This window comes from Mesocricetus auratus, unplaced genomic scaffold (assembly GCF_017639785.1).
Source record: "Mesocricetus auratus isolate SY011 unplaced genomic scaffold, BCM_Maur_2.0 Super-Scaffold_100013, whole genome shotgun sequence".
Taxonomy (NCBI): Eukaryota; Metazoa; Chordata; class Mammalia; order Rodentia; family Cricetidae; genus Mesocricetus; species Mesocricetus auratus.
In genome coordinates this window covers 34631314-34647592 of record NW_024429196.1, presented here as the reverse complement: position 1 = coordinate 34647592, position 16279 = coordinate 34631314, and the positions used below count along the sequence as shown (strand labels likewise).

The following is a 16279-nucleotide window of genomic DNA, read 5'->3' as shown; positions in this document are numbered from 1 at the left end:
CCCAGGTCACCAGGATTGTACAGAAAGTGCCTTTACCTGCTGGGTCATTTCACTAGCTCATTGTCATTAATTTTTAAAGAATAGAGTCAGTGAAGTGGCTCATACCTATAATCTCAGGATTTAGGAGGACTTGAGAGGAGGATTCCTTGAGTTCAAGGTCAACCTGGCTATAGAGTGAGACTCTCCCTACACAGCAACAGGGCCAACTGGAAGGAAGGCTCAGTGGGTTAGGGCACTTGCTACTCAGTCTGATGACTTAATTTTGATCCCTAGGACCCACATAGTGACTCCAGAAATTTGTCCTTTGACCTCCACACATGTGCTGTGGTTATACAGGTAATACCCACCCACCCCCCAATAAAATAAATAAATAAATGTAATTTAAAAGTTTAATGGAGTAATAAACAGAATTCCATTGGGACTTTATGCATCAAAATACCATTCCTATTATGTAGTGTTATGCAGAGACTGTGTGTTCCCTGCACATGTTACCTGCTCACATGGAAATTATTCTGTGAAAGATTACTTTACCCAGGTGATATTTAAAGGAAGAATTATGCCACTGCATAAAAGCCATGTATAAACAAGTTTAAGGAAGGAGTTGTCCAGGAGAAAGAGAAGATAAACATTAAGGATTTCAATATTATGTAGAAGAGTCTTTCAGAAGGTGAATTGTTCTTCTATGTTCTAGGACACAGGCTATTTCTATTCTTTTAGAATTCAGAATGTGATGTTGAGACTAGACATTTAGTAACTGCATGGGTCCAGAACAGCACTGGTCTCTGGCAGCCTGTCTTCCTTCCTGTTTTAGTTTCATTTCTGTTGCTATGATGAAACATTCCTTAGAAAAAGGAGGGTTTGTTGGCTTACCATTCCTGGTCACAGTCCATCATCAAGGGCAGTCAAGGAGGAACTTGGAGGCAGGCCTGCTTGCTATTCTATGAGATATCACCTCTAACCAAGGAACTCCCACCCCACCAGCCAGGAGGATGCCCAACAGAAACCATGAAGGTTCATTCTCAGCTGGATTCCTCAAACAGCCCAGGACCACCTACTCAGAAAGAGTATCACCCATCACCCATAGTGAGCTGAGTCTGTCTACAGCAGCCAACAAGAAGACATTTCTCCAAAGACTTCTCAGAGGCCAATCCAATTGAGGCACTACCTCAGCTGGGGCTTTCTCAAGATGATTCTAGGCTGTGTCAACTAGGACACCCACCTTCCTCAACAAAGGCCCCAGCATGGGGAGACTGATTAAGGCAAATTATCAGAGATGTAACAGCGCACAAGAATGTTGAAGACCCCTGAGTCTTCAAACTGTAGAAGTTCTGACATGGTGTATAGTAAGTGCTTGGAGAAGATGGGAAAAGCCTCAGATTTGGCACTCTTTCCTCACCCCCTCTCTCTATCACTCTCTGTCTCTGTTTCTTTTTAGCTTTAGTTCTTGAGACAAAAATCTCATGTAGCCAAGCTGATCTTGATCTCACCATTTTGTTAACTATAATCTTAAAATCCTGATCCTCACTTTAAAGATCCCCCATGGAAGACCTTACCATCCCTGGGGATAGGGGACTGGTGGGGGACAGGGGAGAAGGGGAGGGAGAGGGAACTGGGATTGACATGTAAAACAAGCTTGTTTCTAATTTAAATTTTAAAAAAAGAAAAAGAAAAAAATCCTGCTCCTCCTACCTCTGCCTCCCTAGTCCTGGGATTACAGATGTGTATCCTACTATGTGAAGTCTCTTTCTTCTTTTAGGCATTAACTGGGAATCTTGAACATATCCTCCCTGGATACGGGGCATTACTTTTTAAATAAACCCTGCTGCCCATCCTTACACATGAGACTGTTTGTTTCCATATGATTTTACTGTGCATGTATATAGTTCTGAAAACAATAGTCTAAGGATTTGTGCAAATGAAAACCATGCAAATGATGTGAACTTAAAAAGAAATATGACACGGTTGATCTAGATTTAATTTCATCTTTCATCTTTCTCTTCACTCTGAAATCCAACAAGAAAAGAATGTTTTCCTCCTCAAGTCCTTGCCCATAAATGCCCAGTCTTGTTGCCACTGACTTGGCTTTGAAACAATAATCCAGTACAGGTGTAGGGATACAAGAGTCACAGGGGAAACGAAGACATGCCATCCCCATACTATGCTCTCTGGAACAGTGGTGACAAAATATAACTCTATAAGACCTCAGTCTGAGATGTGTATGGGGTGACCAAGGGTCCAAGAGAAAACATGGCTTGCCATTAATACACAAAATGAATGAAACCCAAGCAGATGCTGAGGGCATAGCCCAGCTGGTCCAGTGCTTTCTTAGCACACAGGAAGCCTTGGTTTTGATCCCTAGTATTGTTGCATAAACCAGGCATAGTGGTACTCACCTGTATTCCCACCCCTGAGGAGGTGAAGGATCAGAAGTTCAAGGCCATCTACATAAAAAGTTGGAGACCAACCTGGAACTATCTCAAATTTAAATCTCAAATAGCAAACACAATATAAATGTCATGGCCAAGTCCACACGTGTAGGTAAAGGAGGAGGTGAGGAAAAAAGGTTCAACAATTCATTGATATGACCCTACACACCAATGGTTCCCCAGACATGAGACTCTAAAAGCCATTCAGGAAACCAGCATAGGTTCTGCAGTGGTTTGAGTGAGAATATCCTCCATAGACTCCAGTATTTGACCATGGTCCCTATTTGAGAGGCTTGGAGTTGCAGCCTTGTTGGAGGAAGTATGTCACTGGAGGGCTTTGGGTACTTAAAGTCTCCCCTTACTTTCAGTTCATAATTTTTGCTTTGTAGTTCAAGATGTGATCCTGTCCTATTACTAGCTCTATACATCGGGTTGGCCTCAAACTCACAGAGATCCACCTGCCTCTCTGCCTTCCCAGTGCTGGGATTAAAGGCATGTGCCACCACTGCCTGCCACCCCCCATTTTTTTCTTTAAAAAAATACCTTAAAATTTTTATGTGTAACTGGCTGCAGAGATTGCTTAGTGACTAAGAGCACTGACTGCTCTTGCAGAGGACCCAGGTTCAATTCCCAGCACCCACACGGCAGCTAACAATGATCACGGTAACTCACTCAGACATACATGCAAGCAAAACACCAATGCAAATAAAATTTGAAAAACAAATTATTTTTTAAAAGAATTGTGTATGTGCATGAGTTTATGGGTAGCATGTAAGTGCAGTACACTTAGAGACCAGAAGAAGATGTCAGATCCCTGGAACCGGAATTACAGGCAGCTTCGAGATGGCAGGTGTGGGTGTTGGGATTGACCTGAGTCCACTAGAGCAGCAAGTAACCTAAGCACTGAGACATTCCTTCAGCCCCTCATTTTATTAACCCTGCTGCTAACATTAATGCTGGATCATGCTATTTATCTAACATTTCTTTCTAGCTTCACAACAATCATTTGTGAGATATACGAGAAGATGAAATGCATTCACTCATTCATTGGCGAACATTTAGAGAACATCTGCTTGGTGTGAGGTGATATGTCAGCCTGGCTATCCACCAGTGAACAAACAAAGACACTTTCCCCATGGTGTTCAGGGTGGGAGAATGACAGCAATCAAATAGGCATGTGTGTGTAGGATCCATCAGGTAATGAAAGCTGTGTCATAACCAAGTCCTGCATCACACAACACACATAGTTGGTCAACATGTCAGATGACATCCATAGCTTTGCAGCATAGCTCATGCAACCTGTTTGTACAACTGACCAGAAACCAATCTAGAATGTTTTTTCCCAAACTATTGTTTCATTACTTCCCATGTGAAATCAAGCATTGTTTAACAACCATTGTTGAGTGTATGCTATTTGTTGTGTGCCCTTGTGCTCAGCTGTTGGGATGCAGAGGTGATATGCCAGGGCCATGCCTTTCCTAAGCTGGATCACCAAAGAATTCTTCTGGATTCCCTGCTCTTTATAATGTGTGTCCAAGGCTGTGATTTAAAATCAACATGTGCAACTACAGGTACATTCTTCTGGGTTCAGACCTGTCACTCTGGACAATGCTCACAGTTGTAATCTGGCCATTCTCAAACCCACCAATGTCTTAGTTAAAATATCAATCTTCCCAGGCATGTTGGCATATGCTTATAGTTCAATCTACCCAGGAGGCTGAGCCAGGAGGATCCGTTAAGTCCAAGACCTTGAGACCAGCCTAAGCAACACAGTATGACTGGGTTTCAACAGCAAAAGACAAACAAGAAAAGCAATCTTGCACTGTCAGGGCCCATAAAAATGGCTCCACTTCATCTTGACTTAAAGTCAGAGAGTTCAAATCCACTATTGCTCTTTCAAGGTTAAACAACAGAATGTTTGGCCTAAGGAACTAACAGATGTCCTGCCTTGACAACAGGGTATTTGGTTTAGGGTGTGGTTACTTGATGTTTTGGGTATTGAGAAGGTAATTATGTATGCTTGTTCTTTATATCTTGGTAAGGAAGTTTTTGCCTCCCCCTGTTTTGATTGAGGTATTTACTAGGTGCCCTCCTGACTCTATCCTGTATCTCTCTCTGTTTCTCTGTAGCTTTAGAGCCTGTCTTGGAACTTGCTTTGTAGGCCAGGCTGTCTTTGAACTCATAAAGGTCCACCTGTCTCTGCCTCTTGAGTGCTGGGATTAAATACTGCCCAGCATCTTTAATTTTTCTACCTTCCATTTCTTAATCCACACTCCCCCTATCAGGTACAGATTGGATAAATTGACTAGACCTGGCAAAAACCTGCCCCCCCACTCCAAAATATGAGTTATGACAATGCACTAATTTGGAAAATCTCCTACAGTTTCTGTTGAGTCTTTGTTGTTTTAAAATTCTAGACAAAAAAACATTCTTAAAGATAAAATTTGATGTTTTGTTTTCTTTGGTTTGGTTTTCTGAGCCAGGGTCTTATTTCGGGTACTGAGGTTAGACTCAAGTTCACTATGTAGCCAAGGATGAATGTGGACTCTTGATCCTCTTGTCTCCACTGTCCAAGTGATAGGATTATAAGTGTACAGAACCGTACCAGCCTGGTGAAATTTTATCACCATGTAAGCTTCCTATATAAATCCTTGATTAAATAAAGGGTGTGCTGGCTAGGGTTTCTATTGCTGTGATGAAACACCATGGCCAAAAAGCAAGTTGAAGAGGAAAGGGTTTATTTAGCTTATACTTCCACATTGCTGTTCATCGTCAAAGAAAGTCAGCACAGCAACCCAAACAGGGCAGGAACCTGCAGGCAGGAGCTGATGCAGAGGCCATGAGGAGTGCTGCTTACTGACTTGCTACCCCTGACTTGCTCAGCCTGCTTTCTTATGGAACCCAGGACCACAATGGGCTGGGCCTCACCCATCAATCATCAATTAATAAAATACCCTATAGGCTTGCCAGTAGACCAGTCTTATGGAGGCATTTTTAAATTGAGGTTCCCTCTTCTCAAATGACTTTAGTTTGTGTCAAGTTGACAGAAAACTATCCAGCAGAAACAAATGGGAGGTTTATGGGGAAAACCACATAAAACTTCTAGCTGAATTTGTATGATAGATACTAACTCTTTCGTGCAAAGCCATTTTCTCTGTATCAAACGCTAGCCCTGGTCAGAACGAGCAGCCTTCTTTTCCACATCGTATGTACCATTGTTTGCTCTTTTCTCTCCTTTTTCTTCTGGGTCCCAAATATTAAATAGCTTTGGGCTGGTCCTGAGGTGCCCAGAGTAAGCTGTGGGCCAACTCCTCCTGGAGCTTTGAACCAAACTTCTCTAACAATAAAGGTCTGTGTTCAGAGGCTACCTCAATCAGCCCACACTTGAGGACATAAATAGGCTGCTTACAGGTAGGAATGTGGCCTGGTTGGTAGAGTGCTTGCTTAGCATGCACTAAGCCCTGGGTTCAAACCCCAGCACCTCATAATTGGGTGTGGTGGTACATGCCTGTCATCCCAGCATTTAGGAAGTGGCAGAAGGATCAAGAAGTGCAAAATCATCCTCAGCTATATAGTTTGAGGCCAATTTCAGCCATATGAAACCTAGTCTCAGTGTTTGGAATCCTTATATCTCCCAATAATGAAGATTATTGCAAAAGATAAAGCAGAACAATAGTCAGTGATCATTAATCTTGTCCTTACCTGCAGGGCTTCCAAATTCTGTCCTGTCTCCTCCCCACACCCAGCTCAATCCCTGCTGACCACTCCAGAAGCATCATTTGCCAAACTCTGAGCCTTTTAGTTCCTGGACTTAAGTGTGAATTTTTGACCTCACACTTCCTCCTGCTACCACAGTAAAAATGTTGACTGTGTTCTAGTCAAAATGGTATATTTGACTTACAATGCATCTAAAAAGTGATGTCACAACATGAGAACTTAGTGCTTGGCTAGCACTGTCTTAAGAATGCAAATTGAATCAGAAGCCTTCCTGAGAATGAATGTGGTAGCAAACACTGCTTTGCCACGCTCTGCCAGCACAGTGGAGACTATACAAGACAAACCTAGCCCCAGTTTCTGAGGACACCCGAGGTAGCTGTGCCTCATAGCAGCAACAGAACAGGGCCTGCCCCTTCTCCTCCCACTCTGACTGCTGAAGTCACTGACTCCAATCTGAGTCTCTCTCCTGACTCGTGATGATGACTGTTCTATGAGTCAGAATGCTCACCCATACTCATTCACATGTTCATCTGCTCAGGCATTCATTGAATATTTATTGTCTAAATTATGTACCGTGTAGACACAGAGGCCAAATGAAGATGAGTTTGGCTGTCACCATTGCTGTGGCTTGTACGACAGGCCCTGAAGTGGAGAGTTGCAGGGACTGCTGTGGAATTGGTAAACCCAGGTTGGAGAGGGCCAGAATCGCCCCTGGAGGAAACAAGCACCTTCAGTCCCCCAAGTGCTATTGGGTCCCAATAACTGGCAGAACGACGCACGCACACATGACCCAGGTGAGCCTGAAGCCCAACACACATGCTTGATGGTTTGGTTTGAATTCGCAATGTCTTCAGGTGGCCTCCAGGTGGTAGCGCTGTTTTGGGAGGAAGGTGTTAAGGTGGAGTTTCCACCCAAGCCCCTCCCTCCTGTCTTCCTCCAAACCCCACTGCATCTCAGAAAGCCTGCCAAATGATGATCCCCCTCCCTCATAGATGTTCAAGACCACTCTCACAGGGTATTTAAACTGTCTCCCAGAAAACTGTGTGGTTTTCCGGTCTCTCTTTCCCATCTCTTTGAGGGTCTGGAAAGCCATCCCGGGGAGCGCTGTATCCATTAAACATGGGCTTTTTCTAATTCGGATTGATTTGATCTGATTTGGGTTGCCGCATTGGCAGAGAAGCTTATCCGGGTACAGAAACTTTTCAGCAGGGTATCTTTAAAGAGCGGGTTCTAGCAGGCGGAAGTAGAACACTAAGGGTTAGACGATCCAGGTTATTGCAGGCTCTTAGTTCCACGGTGATGTGAACACCTTCCACCGTGCTCATGGAGCCCTGACTAGAACTGTTCTACCATGCCTACCTCACCATGATGGGCTGAAAAAAAAAATTTAATGTGAGTTCTGGGTATCAACCTTAGGTCCTCATGCTTGCAAGACAACCCTTTACCAACCGAGTGACAGCCCCAGGCCACCACTTCCTAGTCTTAAGATATGCTGACCTTAACCTGCTCATACGTTTATTCGTCCTGCATCAGATCTTCAGAAATTACAGAAAGCCAGTTTTACAGTTGTGTCTCTGCTTTAGAACAAAAAAGGATGCAGATGCTTTGGGGACCCCATAAAAGCAGCTGGGGTGAGAGACAGGGCTGTCACTAGGATGCACAAGGGCATTCTGCCATAGAGACACAAAGAGTTAAGGGCCAAAGCAGGAAGCACCCAATCTCATCCAGGACCCAGGACCAGATCCTGCAGCCCCATCTCAACTCCAGGGAAATGGGAAAACAATCAACCACACAATCAATTTACAACAGTCCCTGAAGACTAGAATCATAAGAGGACGTGAAAATAAGAGGATAAAGGCTGCCACACAGAGCAGTGGAATGAAAGGAAGAGTTGGAGCTGGTGGCTTCGAAAATTATGTCTCTATCTTGAATAGTCAGGCACAGAAAGGTAAACATCAAAAATTGTCACCTGTAATGGAAACTGAAAAGTTGATCCAAATCATGGTGTGAGAATTTAGGAAGGGGAGGGGCATGGAGGGAGATTTACAGATACAGAGGTGCTGCTGGACCTAGGTGAGTAATCACAGTTGAGTAACTGTTGCAAATGTTGGTGCCATTAACTGAATATTTCTAAATAGCTAATGGGATTTAGAACATTCTCAAAAAAAATAAATGATAAATATTCAGATGACAGATACACCAGTCACCCTGATCTAATTAATCATTATACACATATTGATAACCACATTGCTCTGTAAATACAAATGATTGCTTTGTATCAAAGATTAATTGAAGCCAGCTGTGGTGCCTCTGACCTGTGATCACAGCATTCAGAAGGTGGAGGCAGGAGAACCAGGATTTCAAAGTCATTCTCAGCAAAAAGTCAGTTCAAGGTCGACCTGATAGCAAGCTCTAAAACATTGGGGACACATAGGGAGGCCCTATTTTAAAACAACAACAAAAAAGAGTGAATTGTCTCCCTTTCTAAAGCTAAGTCAAGTAAAGCTCTTGGTTTATGTATTTGGTTTTGTTGTTGTTCTCTTTTGACTTAAAAAAATGTACTAGCCTTTGATAATTTCAAACTTGTGCTTTGGTCATTTGAGAGTGTGTGTCAAGTTTGTATGGTGTGCATGAATGTTTGTATGCATGCTTGTGTGCGTGTGTGAAAGGCAGAGACTGAATTTGGGTGTCCTCAGTTGCTTTCCACTTTGTGTATTTACTAGAGCTTGCCAACTGAGCTGGTCTAGCCAGCCATTTTGTTCTGGGAATCCCCCTCTGCCAAGTGAATGGTGAGATTACAAGTGGGCTGCCATACCCACCCAGATTTTACTTGGGATCTGGATGTCTAAACTCTGGTCCTCATGCTTATGTGACAAGCACTTTGCCCACTGGATCATCTTCATAGCCCTGATTTGGTTTTTCAGACAGAATTTCAGGGCCACGATGGCCTTGAATTTGCCATGTAGCCAAGGATAGCCTTGATCCTTCTGCCTCTGCTCCCCAGGTACCAGAATTGTGGTTATGAGCCACCACACCTGGTTTCTTTGGTGAAATAGTATTTATTGTTGAGAATAGGAGTGGTGTCAGTATTATTTTTCTCCTTTCATTCAACAGCACCAAACAAGGAATGCACTTGACTCAAATTGGTGTTTTACCTGCACTGATGCCGAGGCTAAAGTATTCCTTGTGAAATCTTTACAAGTCTGATGGGAAGCAGTTATGCGATTTAATTGGGGTAATTTAAAAAGATTATGCCTTGCTCTCTTGAAATAACTTTCCATTGGAAAAACGAAGAGATTTTTAAAGAGATAATTGTATGTTTTTCATGGGCTATATTAAGTCTGCTAGCTTTTTCCTGTCCTCCATCCCCACCCCCATCCCCAACCCCTTAGACTGTTAATTTGGAATGAAAGCTGTTTGTTAACTTGTTCCTGAGTCGGATGGATTTAAGGATAATATTAAAAGAAAAAAATATGAAGGCCATGTGTCAGAAAAAGAAAGAAAAAACTCTACTGGACGCCAGTGCTGTTTCATGTAAAAATTATGAACATTTAGTGAGTGCAGATTGAGATGCAATGTAATTACATACAAGGTTAATAGACCCAAATGAGACATTGAGAGAAACCAGATATTTGAAGGTCTTTCTTCAGTTTAAGACGGGTCTCTAAAGACATCAGAGGGCATTAGACACAGCCCTTCATTTCCCTTACAAAAGTGAGGATTACTACTACTCTATTATTTGTTTGTTTGTTTGTTTATTTATTTTTGATATAGGGTTTTTCTGTGTAGCTAGGCTGCCTGGAACTCACTGTGTAAACCAGGCTGACCTCAAACTCACTGAGATCCTCCTGCCCTGCCCCTGCCCCCCAAGTGCTGGGATTAAAGGTTTACCCCACCAACACCTAGCTATGATTTAATTTTTAGTCATTTTGATGCAACATAGAGTTATTTGGGAAGTGTGAACCTCAACTGATTGGACCTTAATCAGATTGACCTGTGGGCATATATCTATGTGGCATTTTCTCGTTTGCTGACTGATATGGGAAGGCACAGCACATTATGATGAGCAACACCATCCTTAGGCAGGTGATCCTGGACTGAGCATAAGACAGCTAGCTGAGCATGAGTCATTGACAGCCAGGAAACAAGCCCGTAGGCAACATTTCTCCATGGGTCCTGCTTTGAGTTCCTGCTTCAACGCCCCTCAATAATGGATTATTAGCCAGGAAGTATAAGTCAAATAACCCCCCTTCCATACCAAGTTGGTTTTTTGTTTTATCACAGCAACAGTAATGTAACTAGAACAACTATACACACAGTGTATTCCATGGCATGCACACCACATCCCTCCAACACAGATGTACCCAGGGCACTTTTCCAGCTCCAAGCCTCCTTCCTCTCTCTCTCTCTCTGGCTTTTTACCACTTTGCCCTTTGAATTAATGACTTTTCTCATCTCTGTGGTCAAATACCAAAAAAGAAGCAACTTAAGAGAGAAAAGGCTTATTTGGCTTATAGTTCGAGGAGATACAGTCCATCCTGATGCGGGAAGCCATGGTGCAGGAGCTGGAGTCAGCTGGTCACACAGCATCTGCAGTCCCAGAGCAGAAGGTGAAGAATGCTGGTGTTCTGCTGGGTCTCTTCTTCGTTTGCAGTCTGTGGGAAAAGTGCTGTTTACACCCAGGGTGACTCTACTCACATCAGCTACCCCAGACTAGAAATTCCTTTAGAAACAAGCCCAGAAGTTTGTCTCCTAGGTGACTTTAAGCTTTGTCAAATTAACAGCCAATATTAATCACCACAGGGATGCCCTTCATGTCTCTTTTCTTCTGTCACTGGAGGAAACCATTGTGGGCCAGGTTGTGTGCTATGTCATGGAGACTCCTCACCAGAGGTGACTCAGCTTGGGGAACCCTGAGAAGTACCTATCAGAGCAGGCACAGTCAGAGTCTATTTTTAAGTGTGCCTTACTGGGGATAAAATTAACTTTGTAATTTCACTGACAGTCTGCATTTCATGACAACCCAGGAAGCACTCTCAAATTTTAACATTTTGGTTTTTTTTTTCATCTGCTTAAATATTTTTTAGGGTTCTAGTTAAAAATTAAGATAAAATTGCTTTAGCCTAATTAAACAGCATAAATATTTCATGGCATATATAAAAACCAAACACCATAAAAAATATGACTACAAGAACATGAAAACGCACCATTAGATGCATGGCGCCACCACTGGATGAAACCACGTATCAGGCTAAAGTAGTTCTTCCCTGGTTCCAAGAGATATGATAAGGTGCAATCGTGGGCAGATTGGGAAAGGATGGGCTCTGATACAGACAGCATGTATGAAATGGTTGAACAATGCTGAGTGATTTTCTTATAGCTGAAAAGCCTGTTTTGTTGGCTTGTTTGTTTGTGGCAGCTGGTCTCATGTTTCCCAGAACCAGGTCAGAATGACACTTCGTCATAGTGATATCTGTGGCATGCTTCCTTTCTCTGTGATTTGTTTACTGAACCTTGTGGTTGCAACCATCTTAGATCACATGTAATATGCCTGTCGTTCTTTACTTTCTTATGTCCTATGAGCATCATTTAATAGAGAGGAGAATGTGAGTGTGTAGTCTGCTCAATAATTTAAAATACATAAAAATCAAGTATCTTTCCTTATACCCTAAAGCCCTCTTTTTCACCCATATCTTTTTAAAATGTTTTATTACATGGTAAAGTATTTTACCTATTTATTTGGGAGTGGAACAAGCACCGTAGCTCACTCCTGTGAAGTCAGAGGACAATTTGTTTGAGTCAGTTCTCTCCTTCTGCCATGTGGGCTACAGAGATGAAACCGAGGTCATCAGACTTGTTGGCAAATGCCCTTAGCACTGAGCCATCTCTCTGGCCCATGCCTACATCTCTCATACCAGGTGTTTTTCCACTAGAAGTATGAAAACTGAGAGGGTTTTCCCCCCATACCTTGAGGTGCTCTGTGTGTGTGTGTGTGTGTGTGTGTGTGTGTGTGTGTGTGTGTGTGTAGAGGGGGGGGAAGGATGGGATGGGACTGGAAGGGTTCTGAGTTACCTGACTACATACCAAGTCTGTTATGTTCTAAAAAACAAAGTATTCACACCCCAGGATCACTCCTACAGAAGACTTGCTCTAAAACCAAGTATTCACATCCCAGGACCTCTCCTCCCAGTCAGGAGTGCTCCCAGGTCTGTTGAATTGCAGCTGCCTTCTTCAACCTAGCAGGATGTTCTGGAAGCCAGGGCAAGCTTCTGTGTTCATCATGAACTGCCTGCTCAAGTTGACAGGCTGCTTCCCTGTAATTGGCAGGTATTAGTAGAAATCCCTAGGAATACTTCTTGGGCACCTAAGGGCAAATGAGAGAACATGTCAGTTGCCCCCCCTTCTCTTCTGGGGTCCCATTGAGAGCTGGAGGTAGTCCTGCTGCTCTCCTTCACTAATGCTTGTGCCAGGTTGATTTTCCTCTTCTGGTTCCTCTTTTGGGCAAGCACGGTAGGGAGGCTCCTACTCTAGGATGCTTCCCCCTTCAACGAGTGTCTTTCTATTTTTGGCTCTAACTCCATTACCTCATGGTCACATGATAGCTGTGTCCAAATTGTGTCTCTTGATCCTTAACAGCTACCCTGTAATACAAGTCTATCTGCTTTTGTCTTTGCTAGGCATTATATTGGACTTGAAGTTCCTGAGTCTCTGTAATGATTTACTGAGTGTTGAAGTTTCTAGAACTCCCAAGTCTGTTCAGGATGAGATCTAGAGGGAGTAAGAACTGTAGGAATCAAACAGCACAACTCCTGGAACCCAAACAAGAGACACCTCCTGGATTCCTGAGTTTATTTTAGCACATTCTAAATCAGTTAGAGAGTCCAAGTCCATGGGATGCCTCAGCAGATAAGGGCACTTGCTGCCAAACCTGATAACCCCAGTGTGATCTCCAGAACCTACAGGGTGGAAGGAGGGAATCAGTTCAGCAAGTTATCCTCCATACAAGTGCCCTGGCATGTAATAAAAATAAAAACTAAACATATAAAACTGAAAATAAATACCAATTTATCTAGAAGCTCTTTTCAGCCAATATGTTTGCTGTATTGTTTGTTATTTATTCTGACTGAAGAATTAGTAGAGGAAAACTATACTTCCTAGAGAACATAATTTAGGTAAAATAAGCAATTATTAACAGATACTTCCTCCTTGCAAACCAGTTGACACTGGCGGCAACATAGAAGAAAAAAGCAGCTTGGAAACATCCACTTCAAAATAAATCAAAGCTAGGTATGGTGGCCTACACCTGTAATCCCAAATCCTGGGTTACAGCAGGAAGATGGAGAGTTCAGGACTATCCTGGGCTACATAGTAAGATCCTAGCTCAAAAACCATTATGGGTGCTGGGAATTGAATTTGGATGCTCAACAAGAGCAATGCAGGCTCTTAACCATTGAGCCATCTCCCTGGGCTCTAAGTTAAAGGACCTTCGTTAGGTATTGAAAGTCGAGACTACTTCAGACATGGATGAAACGAAATAGTTTGGCTTGAAAAATGTTAGGGTTAGTGCACAAATGGACATTGGGAGCCCATTCTCTGTAGAAGGATACACTCAGCCTAGACACACAGAGGCAAGCCTAGGCCCTGTCCCAAATGATGTGACAGACTTTGATGATCACCCATGGAAGGCCTCATCCTTTCTATGGAGCAGAATAGAGATGGGATGGAGGTCAGTGGGGGACTTGGGAGGATGGGAGGGAGAGGAAACTGGGGTTGATATGTAAAATAAGATTGTTTCTAATTTAAAAAATGGGGGAAAAAAGAAAATGTTAGGGTTCTTAGTGGCTGGAGAGGATGGAGGTGATGGAGATGGTAGAAAAGGAAGGAAGTGGACTAGGGCCAGTCAGGAACAGTAACTTCAGCCCCAGGATATATGCCTCCTGCTTCTGGCCTCCATTTCACAAGCGTGTCACACACACACACACACACACACACACACACATCCCATAACTACTTCTTCCATCAATTTCTTTCAGCTTCCAAGCTGGACAAACACAGCCCTGAAAATCACTCTTGCTAAAAAGCACTAACCTCTCGCTTCGGCTCATGAGGTCAAGTCACTAAAGTCTGGCACCTCTGCCTTCATTTTGTGTCTGGTTCCTTCGCTGGAGGTCAGACTCCTGCTTGACTCTAGACAGGCAAGACAGACCAAGGAATGCCTGTTTCCCTGACTATCTCATCCCTCTTCATGGCTGAAGACATAGAGACAAATCATTGTTCTAAACGTGCAGTCACCCTGGATTCCAGAAACCCTTGGGATGGAAAGGCTATACCCTGGAGTGGTTCATCTTGTAGAGACCAGATTAGCCCTCTCTATGCTGATATAACCATCCTGGTAAGAAAGGAGATATTCTAAAGAGAAACATATGTGCCCCTGTCTTGGGCTGTTAGACCTTTGAAACAATGGACCCCCAAGAAACTGAAATTAATGCAGGAAAGTTGTGCTAGGGACTGAAACACTGAAGGTAGCCAGAGGAAGAACTTATTTCCCAGGAAGAGACTTAAAACAATTCCAAAACACTTGTCAGACCACTTTTCAGGATACAGTAGAGCCAAAATAATGATGGATAGGGTCAAGGAGGGGCAAAACCATGCCTCGATCAGGACCCCTTAACTATATATATATACATCTTGCCCTCCATGTAAACCTAAACATCATATCAAGATCCCTGAAGACATACTGGGGAGTGGGCTATCACTGGACCTTTTATTTGTTCCTCTTCCCAGTGGTCACATTGAATAAATCTCCTTTCTCTACTTTGCCTTGTCTCGTTGATTGGCATATTGAGAATGGGTGGCTGCGCCTCGCTTGTTAGAACTGCCAGAACCTAGGCTCTGATCCTAACAACTCTGGTAACAATGACAGATTAGTAGACTAACAATTTATCAGAGTACAGTGAAGGCCCAGAGCTGAAGCAATGATGGGAGGGACTATACCTTGACTGGGACTGCCTAACTATGCACCTGGATTCTCCCTTCCTTGATTCTTTGTTTAACCTCAGTCAGTGTCAGGGCTGTGAAGGTGAACTTGGGAGTGAGCACATCCTTCTATTCTTCCCAATGTGTTGATTAAAGACTAAATTGTTCTCTGCTTTTCACCATTACTCATCCCTTTAATGAGATTGGTGGCAAAGCCTAGCTTGGGGCGCTTGGTGCTTTTGTTCTGAAATTCAGTTCTGGCTGTGGGCAGACCTTAAGTCCTCTCTCTCTCTCTCTCTCTCTCTCTCTCTCTCTCTCTCTCTCTCTCTCTCTCTCTATCTCTCCTTTCTCTTTACCCATCCCTTTCCTCTCTCCCCTCTCTCTTCATGAGTGTGTTCCTGTGTGTGTGCTCATGTATGTGTGCACATGTGTGTAAGAGAATGTGTAGAGATGAGAAGTTAGTGTCCCATATATTCCTCCATCTCTCCTCATCTTATTTTTAATTATGTATTGTTGTGTATGTGTGTGATGTGTTTGTGTATGGGTACACATGTGTCAAGGTGCACATAGTGAGATCAGAGGACCACTTTGGAGAACTGGGTCTCTCTTTCCATACTATGTGAGATCTGAGGATTGACCTCAGGTGGTCAGTTTTGTGTGGCAAATGCCCTTACCCACTGAGTCATGTTGCCAGCCCCCCCCACCTTAGTTTTTGAGATAGGATCTCTCAATAAACCTAGACTGACTGGTCAACAAGTCAAAGGGATCCTCTTGTCTCTGCCTCCCCAGCACCAGATTTACAGTTAAATACCACCCCATTCAAGTTTTAATTACATGCTGAGAATTCAAGCTAGAGTCCTAATGCTCGTGCAGCAAGCATTTTATCAAGCAAGCCTGCTCCCATCCCTTCACTGTCTCTTTTGAGCCAGTCTCACATAGCCCAGGCTATCACTGAACTTACTATAGCCAAGGCTGGGTTTTAACTGCTGATCCTCCTGCCTCTACCTCCTGAGTGCTGTGATTACAGGCTGTACCACCACAGCCAGCTCAAGGCTTTGTGTGTGTGTGTGTGTGTGTGTGTGTGTGTGTGTGTATCCATGTGCACACAAAGGTCAAGAGAGGATGAGAGATGTTGAGTGTCCTCCATGGCTTCCCACTTT

The 16279-nt window shown here is 43.3% G+C and overlaps 1 long non-coding RNA gene across 1 annotated transcript in view; it reads right to left on the bottom strand.

The window, feature by feature from the left end:
* Positions 1-9671: 9671 nt before the first annotated feature.
* The window catches only part of LOC110341181, a 28627-nt gene continuing 22019 nt past the window's right edge, over positions 9672-16279 (bottom strand). Inside the window, exons 2-4 of the long non-coding RNA XR_002383045.1 lie at positions 12228-12507; positions 11875-11968; positions 9672-10798 (exon numbers count right to left, since the gene is read on the bottom strand). This is a non-coding gene — a long non-coding RNA (uncharacterized LOC110341181). The remainder of the gene's footprint in view (positions 10799-11874; positions 11969-12227; positions 12508-16279) is intronic.